This window comes from Bufo bufo, chromosome 5 (genome assembly GCF_905171765.1).
Source record: "Bufo bufo chromosome 5, aBufBuf1.1, whole genome shotgun sequence".
In the NCBI taxonomy this organism is placed as follows: Eukaryota; Metazoa; Chordata; class Amphibia; order Anura; family Bufonidae; genus Bufo; species Bufo bufo.
In genome coordinates, this window is record NC_053393.1 from 413,116,528 (window position 1) to 413,127,929 (window position 11,402).

The following is an 11,402-nucleotide window of genomic DNA, read 5'->3' on the forward strand; positions in this document are numbered from 1 at the left end:
TGTGTGCCAGTGAGTTATGGAAAAGAAGTGCTCTTCTCTGTATATAACATTACTATTTAGTTTGGGGGAAAAAGTGTAAAAACTGCTGAAAGCATCAGCTGATTATTAAAGCACTATTGTATGGTGTATTAATGGCCTTATTAAACATGAACACTACGCACAGACACGGATTGTAGCATTACATCCCTTAGTAATTGTACAAACATCTAGTGTGGATACATGAGGGAGTCATCTCCGACAAGATTGATGGGTCTTGATTAATATGTTAATTAGTTAACTTGTCTCACTTACATCTGTGCATTAAAATAAGTAGAGTAGAACAACCCAAAACAAAAAGAGATTTTTTTCCCATGTGTTCTTAAAGTTACATGAGATGATGTGGTTCCCATATACATGTCAACAATAAGAAATACATTTTATCCTAACATGATTATATAGCAGTACCCTTATATCTGTTGCACTGGGTATCAAAGTTTCGATACTTTTAGACCCGGATCGATATGATACTGGGTCTTACTATTTAATGATACTAGGCTGCGCTACTGAGTATCATTATACTCAGCGCGCGCCATGTTCTCAGCAGCACGGGGGAGAAGGAGGCAGTCCTACCCCCCTGTGCCGCTGCTGCCTCTGCCACCAATGGACTGATAGCAGAGAGGAGGAGGGGCTGTGGCCACTGCGCCACCAATAAATATATTTAACACATTAATCTAAGTGTAGGCAGCGGGTGCCAGCAGCAATATCACATACCCGGCACCCGCCCTCTATGACATGGCGCTGCGATCCCCGGCAATTAACCCCTCAGGGATCGCAGCACCATGTCATAGAGGGCAGGTGCCAGGTATGTGATACCGCTGCCAGCACCCGCTGCCTACACTTAAATTAATGTGTTAATTATATTCATTGGTGGCGCAGTTTCCCTCCCCCAACCCCTCCAGTATTATAAAGTATAATTATTGGTGGCGCAGTGCGCTCCCAACCCCCCAAGTATTATAACTATTATAATCATTGGTGGCGCAGTGGCCACAGCTCCCCCCCCCCATTGTTATATTCATTGGGGTCAGTGGCCACAGGGTCCCCTCCCCTCCTCCTTATTGGTGGTGCAGTGGCAGCTTCTGATTGGAGCCCCAGCAGTGTAATCCTGGGGCTACGATCGGTTACCATGGCAGCCAGGACGCTACTGAAGCCCTGGCTGCCATGGTAATCTCTCTGCTGCTGTGTGTACTATGCACAGGGCAGCAGGGATAGTGTGAAGTCCTATTCACCCTAATTGATCTCTATTGGGGTGAATAGGACAAGGGATTAAAAGATCCCAGGTTCTCGCCCCTAAGGGGGCTAATAGTTAGTAAGTAAAAAAAAAAAGTAAAAAGAGAAAACCACCAAAATACAAAAAGTTCAAATCACCACCTTTACCAATTTTGCATATAAAATATATAAACAATAACAAAAATTACATAACGCCGTGCCCGAAAAAGTGCGAACTATTAAAATATTAAAAAATATCTCCTATGTGGTGAACGCCATAACAGAAAAAAATATAAAAACCGCGCGATTCGCCATTTTTTAGTCACCGTGTGCAAAAAATAGGTTAGGACTTTTCTATTATGGTCCAGACCTTCCATAAAATGCGGAATGCACGCAGCTTTTTTGGTTTTATTTTTTTCACGTGGTATCGAAATCCAATCAAAATTTTGGTATTGTGACAACCCTAATATGTATAGATTGTATAGACAACTACATTCAGAATTTTGTTGTATAGGATTGCATTGATTGATTCATTCAAACAACTGGGCTGAATATTTGGTAGGATCGATTCATTAGATGTTTGATTTGTTAGGTAAGTGCAATTGCGCTTGTAAGGTTGGGTTCACATCAGCGTTATGCATTGTTATAACGGAAAATAACAGAATCCATAAGATGGAAGTCAAAACGGAAGCCTTTAAGAGGCATTCCGTTTTGATCTGTCATAATAGAAGTCTATGGGAATCATAACGGATCCGTCTGGTTACCGTTACGCAGAACGGACAAAAAAGTCCTGTCGACAGGACATTGTTTTCCGTCTTGCATAAAAGTAACCAGACGGATCCGTTATGATTCCCATAGACTTCTTTTATGACAGATCAAAACGGAATGCCTCTTAACACCTTGCTCATCCTAAATGGCCGGTACTTTGCGCCCCAGGATGAGCATTCTAGTCCTGCGGTCCTTCCTCCCCCCATGAGCGGTCCGGCAATCAGCACGGATCCGGTTGTTACTGACAGCTGGATCCCTGCTGCATCCACCAGCATTGGTAATAACGCTGATGCCGGTGGATTAACTCAGTGCTGACCATGGCATATGGGAGGTTTACGCTCCGTCTTCTTAGCCATCGGGTCCCCGCGCTGCGGTGGCGGGGACCCGATGGTTGCCATGTACAGAGTCCTACACTGATGGTCAATGCAGTACAATACAGATGTATTGTGCTGCATTGAAACAGGGATCAGACCCTGTAATGTTGTAGTCCCATAGTGGGACAAAAATGAAAAATAATAATTGTAAAAAAAAAGTGTTTTTAACAATACATTTTATTTTATTTTAATTAAAAATAAAGCCTCTTTCCCATAAAAAAGACATAAAAAAATAGAAAAAAAACCCAGACATATTAGGTATCACTGTGTGCGTAACAACCTGCTCTATAAAAATATCCCATAATCCACCACCCCATCTGGCCAACACTGTAAAAAAAAAATAATAATAATAATTATAAAAACAGTGCTAATTTTTTTTTTAATACCAAGCGATTAAAAAGTCATACACACCTTAAAATGATACCAATCAAACCATCATCTCATTCCGCAAAAGATGAAACCCTACCTAAGACAATCGCCCAAAAAATAAAAAAAACTATGTCTCTCAGAATATGGAGTCACTAAAACATGTTTTTTTTTTTGTTTAAAAAATGCTGTTATTGTGTAAAACTTAAATAAACCAAAAAAAGTAGACATATTCGGTATCGCCGTGTCCTTAACAACCTGCTCTCTAAAAATACCACATGACCTAACCCAGGGCTTGACAAATTTCCTTGGAATCTAGGAGCCAGCTAAAAAAGTTAGGAGCCAGGCGGAGCCGCGTCATAAAGTGAAAGTACCCTCAGTTATATAGCTACTGAATGAGACAGAAGAAGGGATGCCTTTAACATATAGATCTCCTTGAGAAGCCAATTTGATCCTAAAGGGTTAATTCAAACTGTAATCTAAACTCTGTGTCCTGTCACTTAATCTTATCACTGCTGCAAAAGTATCAGCCTCAGTGTAACCTGTTCTAGAGTCTGACTGACGGTTCTTTTAACTCAAAGAATCGAATGAGTCACTAACTAAGTCGGATCTTTAGATTCTTTTAACCTGTGACTCATTCGATTCTTTAGACTCCCTGTACTTGTGTCAGTGACTCAGAGCTGCTAGTCCTTGCATTGCCTCAGCTCTGATTGGTTGGTGGGCGGGGAGGGGAGAGGCTGGCAGAAGCAGCTTCCACTCTAGGATCAGATTACACTCCTCCCGAGCCCCTCCCCTCCCTGCTGCCGCCGTCTCTGCTATTGTGTGCTGTGACGGAGCTGTTTCAAACGGTGCTGCCTCCGGACAGAACGGCAGCTCCCCACCCATCGCCCGGGCACCTTTGAAAACGGGCTGACAAATACCCAAGCGCCAGGACTAAATTCCTGGTCGCCATGGCGACCTGGCGCCTGGGATTTGTCGAGCCCTGACCTAACCCCTCAGGTGAACACCGTAAAAAAATAAAAATAAACACGGTGTCAAAAAAAGCCATTTTTGTCACCTTGCATCACAAAAAGTGTAATGCATATGCACCCTCAAATAGTACCAATCAAACTGTCATCTCATCACGAAAAAAAATTAGCCCCTACATAAGACAGTCGCCCCCCAAAAAAAAAAAAATATGGCTTTCATAATTTGGAGACACTGAAACAAACAGCAACAAAAAAGTCATATTTGGTATTGTCACGTCCGTAACAACCTGCTCTATAAAAATACCACATGATCTAACCTGTCAGATGAACATTGTAAATAACAAAAAATAAAAACGTTGCCAAAACAGCTATTTTTTGTTACCTTGCCTCAAAAAAAGTGTAAGATTAGGCCAACCAAAAATCATATGTACCCTAAAATAGTACCAACAAAACTGCCACCTTAGGCCTCTTTCACACTACAGTATGTCCATTTCAGTGTTTTGCGTTCCGTTTTTAACGGATCCGTTGTTCCGTTTTTTGGTTCCGTTGTGTTTCCGTTTCCGTTCCGTCGTTCCGTTCCGTTTTTCCGTATGGCATATACAGTATACAGTAATTACATTGAAAAAATTGGGCTGGCCATAACATTTTCAATAGATGGTTCAGAAAAAACGAAACGGAACGGAAACGGAAGACATACGGATGCATTTCCGTATGTGTTCCGTTTTTTTTTGCGGACCCATTGACTTTAATGGAGTCACGGAACGTGATTTGCGGCCAAATATAGGACATGTTCTATCTTTCAATGGAACGGAAAAACGGAAATACGGAAACGGAATGCATACGGAACACATTCCGTTTTTTTTGCGGAACCATTGAAATGAATGGTTCCGTATACGGACCATATACGGACGGGCAAAAAACGGACCGCAAAACGAAAAAAAAAAACGGTAGTGTGAAAGAGGCCTAATCCTGTAGTTTCCAAAATGGGGTCTTTTTTGGAGTTTCTACACTAGGGGTGCATCAGGGGGTCTTCAAATGTGACATGGCAACTTAAAATTATACCAGTGAAATCTGCCTTCCAAAAACCAAATGGCATTCCTTTCTTTCTGCGCCCTGCCATGTGCCTGTACAGCAGTTTACGACCACATATGGGGTGTTTCTGTAAACTACAGAATCAGGGTAACAAATATTTGGCCAGATTTATAATTAGCTCAGGTCAGAATAATGGAGTGAAAAAGTCCCAAAAAAAGTCCCAAATGCTAAAACTGCGCACAAATTTGTGACTTTTTTCTGCTCTGCACTATGCTCGCCAGTATTCTGAAAGTGGCCGTGTTTTCTTATGTAAATGAATCTCTAGACAGATTTACTATTGGGACTATTTAAAAAGTCGCAAAAAAGTCGCAATTTCACTCCAGTGAGGACCATGCTTATCTTATGAGACTTTTTAATAGAACGTGCGACTTTTTCGTAAAGATGTGCGACTTTTGTAAAGCTGCTTACTGACGGATAAACTGCTACCGTCAAACCACATTTATTACAGTCTTAAAGGGCCGATCATAAATCTGACTTGGCTAAAACTGACTTTAGCCATATGTTAAAGTGGAGTGAGCTGTCAGTCATGATAAATCTGGCCCATTGTCTTTTGTTTGGCTGTTAACTCTTGCTTGGTTACTGGAAGAAATTGATTAAAAGGGAAAATCTGTCAAAAAAGTGAAATTCAGAAATTTTATCTACATTTTCCTTTTAATTCTTGTGGCACACCTAAAGGGTTAACAAAGTTTGTAAAATCCGTTTTGAATACCTTGAGGGGTGTAGGTTCTAAAATGGGGCCTTTTATGGGTGGTTTATATTATGTAACCTTCTAACGTCCCAAAAAAAAATAATGTAATTTACAAAATGATCCAAACATGAAGTAGACATACAGGTGAAACTCGAAAAATAAGAATATTGTGCAAAAGTTCATTTATTTCAGTAATGCAACTTAAAGAGGACCTTTCAACGGTCCAAACATTGTGAACGAAGTACCATGACATATACAGCGGCGCCCAGGGATCTCACTGCACTTACTATTATCCCTGGGCGCCGCTCCATTCTCCCCTTATGTCCTCCGGTATGTTCGGAGACTTGGTTATAGTAGGCGGAGACTTAGGGAACTTGGTTATAGTAGGCGGAGTCTGCCCTTGTTCTGCTGGGCGTCTCCTTCTCCTAGGCTGTAGCACTGGCCAATCGCAGCGCAGAGCTCACAGCATGGGAGGTTTTTTCTCCCAGGCTGTGAGCTCTGTGATGCGATTGGCCAGCGCTACAGCCTAGGAGAAGGAGACGCCCAGCAGAACAAGGGCAGACTCCGCCTACTATAACCAAGTTCACAATGTTTGGACCGATGAAAGGTCCTCTTTAAAAGGAATTGCATTAATGCAACTTAAAATTAGAATATTGTGAAAATGTTCAATATTCTAGGCTCAAAGTGTCACACTCTAGTCAGCTAATTAATCCATTCCCCCTGAACAAAGGGTACCTGAGATTGTGACTTTATGGTTTTCATAAGCTATAAGCCATAATCATCCAAATTATAATAAAGGCTTGAAATATCTCGCTTTGCATGTAATGAGTCTATCTCATATGTTAGTTTCACCTTTTAAGTTGCATTACTAAAATAAATTTAACTTTGCACGATATTCTAATTTTTGGAGTTTCACTTGTATGGGAAATGGAAAGTAATAACTATTTTAGGAGGTATCACTATCTAATAGAAATTTTGAAAATTGCAGATTTTTCCAAATTTTTGGTAAATTTGTATTTTTTTAAAAATAAAAATTAAATATTTTGACTCAGATTTTTCACTGTCATGAAGCACAATATTTGACGAGACAACCATCTCAGAATGGCTTCGATAAGTAAAAGTGTTTTAAAGTTATCACCACATAAAGTGACACGTCAGATTCGCAAAAAAATTGCCTGGTCCTTAAGGTGAAAAATGGCAAGGTCCTTAATGGGTTAAAGGCTTCCATTTTGACTTCCGTCTTATGGATTCCGTTATTTTCCGTTATAACCATATTATAATGGAATACATAACGCTGATGTGAACCCAACCTAAGAGACAAATTGTAAGGTCCTTTTAATACAGAACGATTATCAGGCAAATTATCGGGGATGAGCTTCTGTATAAACGCACATTTCCAATAATGTGCCCTTGTTCGCTGGGTGATCATGTTGTTCTGCTGCCGTGGAAATTGTTCCTATGCAGCAGTTTGTACTGTCTATAAAGAACAATCTGCTGCACAGGAATATTGGTTGTCTACATGCGATCGCTTGTCGACATATAGCAGAGGCGATTGCTGCATATAAATGCAGCCCTCATCTCTGCTGATGATCTGAGAGATATCAGGAGTGCTTCATTTGTTCCCGATGTTCAACCAGATCATCTATATGTCTAAGGACCCTTAGTTCCTGTTTCATTGTAGTGATTGTAGTGATTAGGGGTTGTTGTTTTATGTAGTTCAGGTATAGATACAGAAGATTGCTGGGAAGAGTTACTACTTAGGCTACTTTCACACTAGCGTTCGGGGCTCGGCTTGTGAGCTCCGTTTGAAGGCTCTCACAAGCGGCCCCGAACGGATCCGTCCAGTCCTAATGCATTCTGAGTGGAGGCGGATCCGCTCAGAATGCATCAGTCTGGCACCGTTTGTCCTCCGCTCCGCTCAGCAGGCGGACATCTGAACGCAGCTTGCAGCGTTCGGGTGTCCGCCTGGCCGTACGGAGGCAAACGGATCTGTCCAGACTTACAATGTAAGTCAATGGGAACGGATCCGTTTGAAGTTGACACAATATGGCTCAATTTTCAAACGGGTCCGTCCCCCATTGACTTTCAATGTAAAGTCAAAACGGATCCGTTAGCATTATCATGAACAAATAAAAAAAAGAAAAAATTTTATTTTTATTTTTTTTGTTCATGGTAATGCAAACGGATCCGTTCTGAACGGATGTAAGCGTTTGCATTATAGGAGCGGATCCGTCTGTGCAGATACCAGACGGACCCGCTCTGAACGCAAGTGTGAAAGTAGCCTTACTTGTACCATTACTCCCACCTCTGTCCTACAATTTACCAGTACCACCCTTTGAAAGTTTTTAAAGCTTGGAACTCCAAGAGGACCTTTAAGGATGGCAATATGGTCAAAGTCCTTATATTGCCACAATGGATTTCAACGTGCCCGATTTTTCTCAGGGGAGATCACTTATATCTTTATCACTCTTTGGGGTGTGATAGATTTCCTCCATTGTTTTTAAACTACCTGTTCCTAAGTACAGTATATCATCTTGACCTTAGTTTCCAACTGTGAAATCAGACTCCCTTCTATAATGCTAAGCTAAACAACTTGCAATAACATATTCATCTTTATGTTGAGAGGAGACATTCATTACTCACTGCTGCTTGGTGGCTGTGATTAATAGCAATTGTTTGGTAAAATGAAATAAAGCTGATAAATGACCGTCACTCAGTTCACATATTTCTAGTGTACTTTTTCTTGATTTATCCTCATTGGCCAACGATGAGCAGCCTCTGAATTTTAAGTGTGCTTCATTCCATTAAATTATGATTTGACAGTTTTGTATAAGTATGCTGTAGCCCTGGAACATGCAAAAAAAGAAGCCTCAAGTAAAATGCAGTGCATGTTATATTCCTCCCTTTAAAAGGACACCTAGCTGTGGTTCACCTGATCAAAGAGCGGTCTCTCTTTTGTTACTTTGAGGCTACGTTCCTGAGCTATAGTAATTTTCCCTACTATGCAAATTAAGTATTAAGTAAAGCTCCATTCCTTTTTGTGGCACGCCCCTCCTTGGCTACTTTGATTGACCAGTCCAGGCAGTGGCGAAGTAGCCAAGAAGACGAGCTTGGGTGCACCAAGAGTCATGATGATGCCCTCATTGCACCAAAAGCCTAATTTGCATACTAAGGGTGGGTTCACATCTGCGTTCTGGATTCCGTTATAAAATGGTTAAAACGGAAAATAACAGAATCCATAAGACGGAAGGACGGACCCGTTATGCTGCCCATAGACTTGTATTATGACGGAATGCAAAACGGAAGCCTTTAAAAGGCATTCCGTTTTGATCCGTCCTAATAAAAGTCTCTTGGAATCAAAACAGATCCGTCGGGTTCCCGTTATGCAAGACGGAAAACAAAGTCTTTAAAGAAATGTTGACGCACTCATTGCACCAAATGCCTAATTTGCATATTTAAACAAAGTATAATAACTCACATCAACTAAAGAAAAACAGCGTTTTAATCACAAGAAATACAAGTTGTGTATGTTGTGCGTACTTTGATATATAATTTGGGTTCATATATTTCTTTTCAGTTTTTGGTTACTTCTTGATGTTCTCTTATAGTTTTGAATGTTCTTCTTTAGGTTATTGTTTTTCTTAGTGTTTTGTAAGACGTATACATAGTATGCCCTGCACAACAAAGTAAAATATAATATGTATAAATTTGCATTACTAGTAAAAAAAGCAAAAGCTGCCAGACAAGCTAAAAAAAAATTGTCGAGAAAAGCTTTCCTCATATATGTCCCTTTTTTACATAGATTTGCTGTTAGATTTCTTACGGGTGGCTCTCTTCTTAAATTATCAGCTCCATTCTAGTCCTCAGCTGTACCAAGTGACCCGCACAATGGCTCTCTGAATCATACAACGTCTTTAGTGGTGACCGGAAGTCAGGGTCTGTCCACATTGAAAATCTCATAGGCTTGCAAACAGAGACTGACTTCTGCTGCACCCTGAAGATGCTGAATGGTTTCAAGAGTCGGTATGCAGATCAAGGAACTAAATAGAGTTGATAATGCAAAAGAAAGGCATCGGTAAGAAAATTTACTAAAAATCTATCTTCAAATCTATCGATCTTCTGTGGAGATTTAAGACCAACTCAAAGTTGAACTATGATTTGGTTGTAAATCAGCTTAGGCTACTTTCACACTTGCGGCAGTGTGATCCGGCGGGCAGTTCCGTAGTCGGAACTGGCCGCCGGATCCGCTGATCTGCCACTGACTGAAAGCATTTGTGAGACGGATCCGGATGCCGATCCGTCTCACAAATGCATTGCAAGGACGGATCCGTCTCTCCGCTTGTCATGCGGAGGCCGGAAGGACGGATCCGGCATTCCTGTATTTTTGAATGCCGGATCCGGCACTAATACATTCCTATGGCATTTCTTCAGTTTTTTTTGCCGGAGATAAAACCATAGCATGCTACGGTTTTATCTTTTGCCTGATCAGTCAAAACGACTGAACTGAAGACATCCTAATGCATCCTGAACGGATTACTGATCAGGATCCTGATCAGTCGAAAAAATGCATTGAAATGCCGGATCCGTCTTTCCGGTGTCATCCGGCAAAACGCATCCGGCACTAATGCATTCCTATGGGAGAAAAAATGCTGGATCCGGTATTCAGGCAAGTCTTCAGTTTTTTTCGCCGGAGATAAAACCGTAGCATGCTGCGGTTTTCTCTTTTGCCTGATCAGTCAAAACGACTGAACTGAAGACATCCTGATGCATCCTGAATGGATTACTCTCCATTCAGAATGCATGGGGATAAAACTGATCAGTTCTTTTCCGGTATAGAGCCCATGTGACGGAACTCTATGCCGGAAAAGAAAAACGCTAGTGTGAAAGTACCCTTACTCTCCATTCAGAATGCATTGGGGATATGCCTGATCAGGTCTTTTCCGGTATAGAGCCCCTGTGACGGAACTCTATGCCGGAAAAGAAAAATGCTAGTGTGAAAGTACCCTTAGAAAATTGCTTTGGAGAGGATAGACAGGGCTGAAGACTGAGCCATCAGGGAAGCTCTCTAAGGCTGAGTTCACACAGGCATTGCGGGAAAAGGTGTGGGTGCGTTGCGGGAACATGCGCGATTTTTCTGTGCGAGTGCAAAACATTGTACTGCGTTTTGCACTCGCGTGAGAAAAATCGCGCATGTTTGGTACCCAAACCCGAACTTCTTCACAGAAGTTTGGGCTTGGGATCGGTGTTCTGTAGATTGTATTATTTCCCCTTATAACATGGTTATAAGGGAAAATAATAGCATTCTGAATACAGAATGCATAGTAAAATAGTGCTGGAGGGGTTAAAATAAATAAATAAATAATTTAACTCACCTTAATCCACTTGATCGCGCAGCTCGGCTTCTATTCTGTCTTCATCTTAGCTACGTGCAGGAAAAGGACCTGTGGTGACGTCACTCCGGTCATCACATGATCTATCACCATGGTAAAAGATCATGTGACGGACCATGTGATGACCGGAGTGACGTCACCACAGGTCCTTTTCCTGCACACAGCTAAGATGAACACAGAAGAGATGCCGGGCTGCACGAGCAAGTGGATTAAGGTGAGTTAAATTCTTTTTTATTTATTTTTAACCCCTCCAGCGCCATTTTACTATGCATTCTGTATTCAGAAAGCTATTATTTTCCCTTATGACCATGTTATAAGGGAAAATAATAATGATCGGGTCTCCATCCCGATCGTCACCTAGCAACCATGCGTGAAAATCGCACCGCATCCGCACTTGCTTGCGGATGCTTGCGATTTTCACGCAGCCCCATTCACTTCTATGGGGCCTGCGTTGTGTGGAAAACGCACAATATAGAGCATGCTGCGATTTTCACGCAACGCACAAGTGATG

General features: G+C 41.5%; 1 long non-coding RNA gene across 1 annotated transcript; it reads left to right on the top strand.

Annotated features, from left to right (window-relative positions):
* The first annotated feature begins 1,188 nt into the window (after positions 1–1,188).
* Positions 1,189–9,867, top strand: LOC121001319. Its single transcript, XR_005779027.1, has 3 exons — positions 1,189–1,200; positions 1,243–1,247; positions 9,675–9,867. It is a non-coding gene; the product is annotated as an uncharacterized LOC121001319 (long non-coding RNA).
* The last annotated feature ends 1,535 nt before the right edge of the window (positions 9,868–11,402 follow it).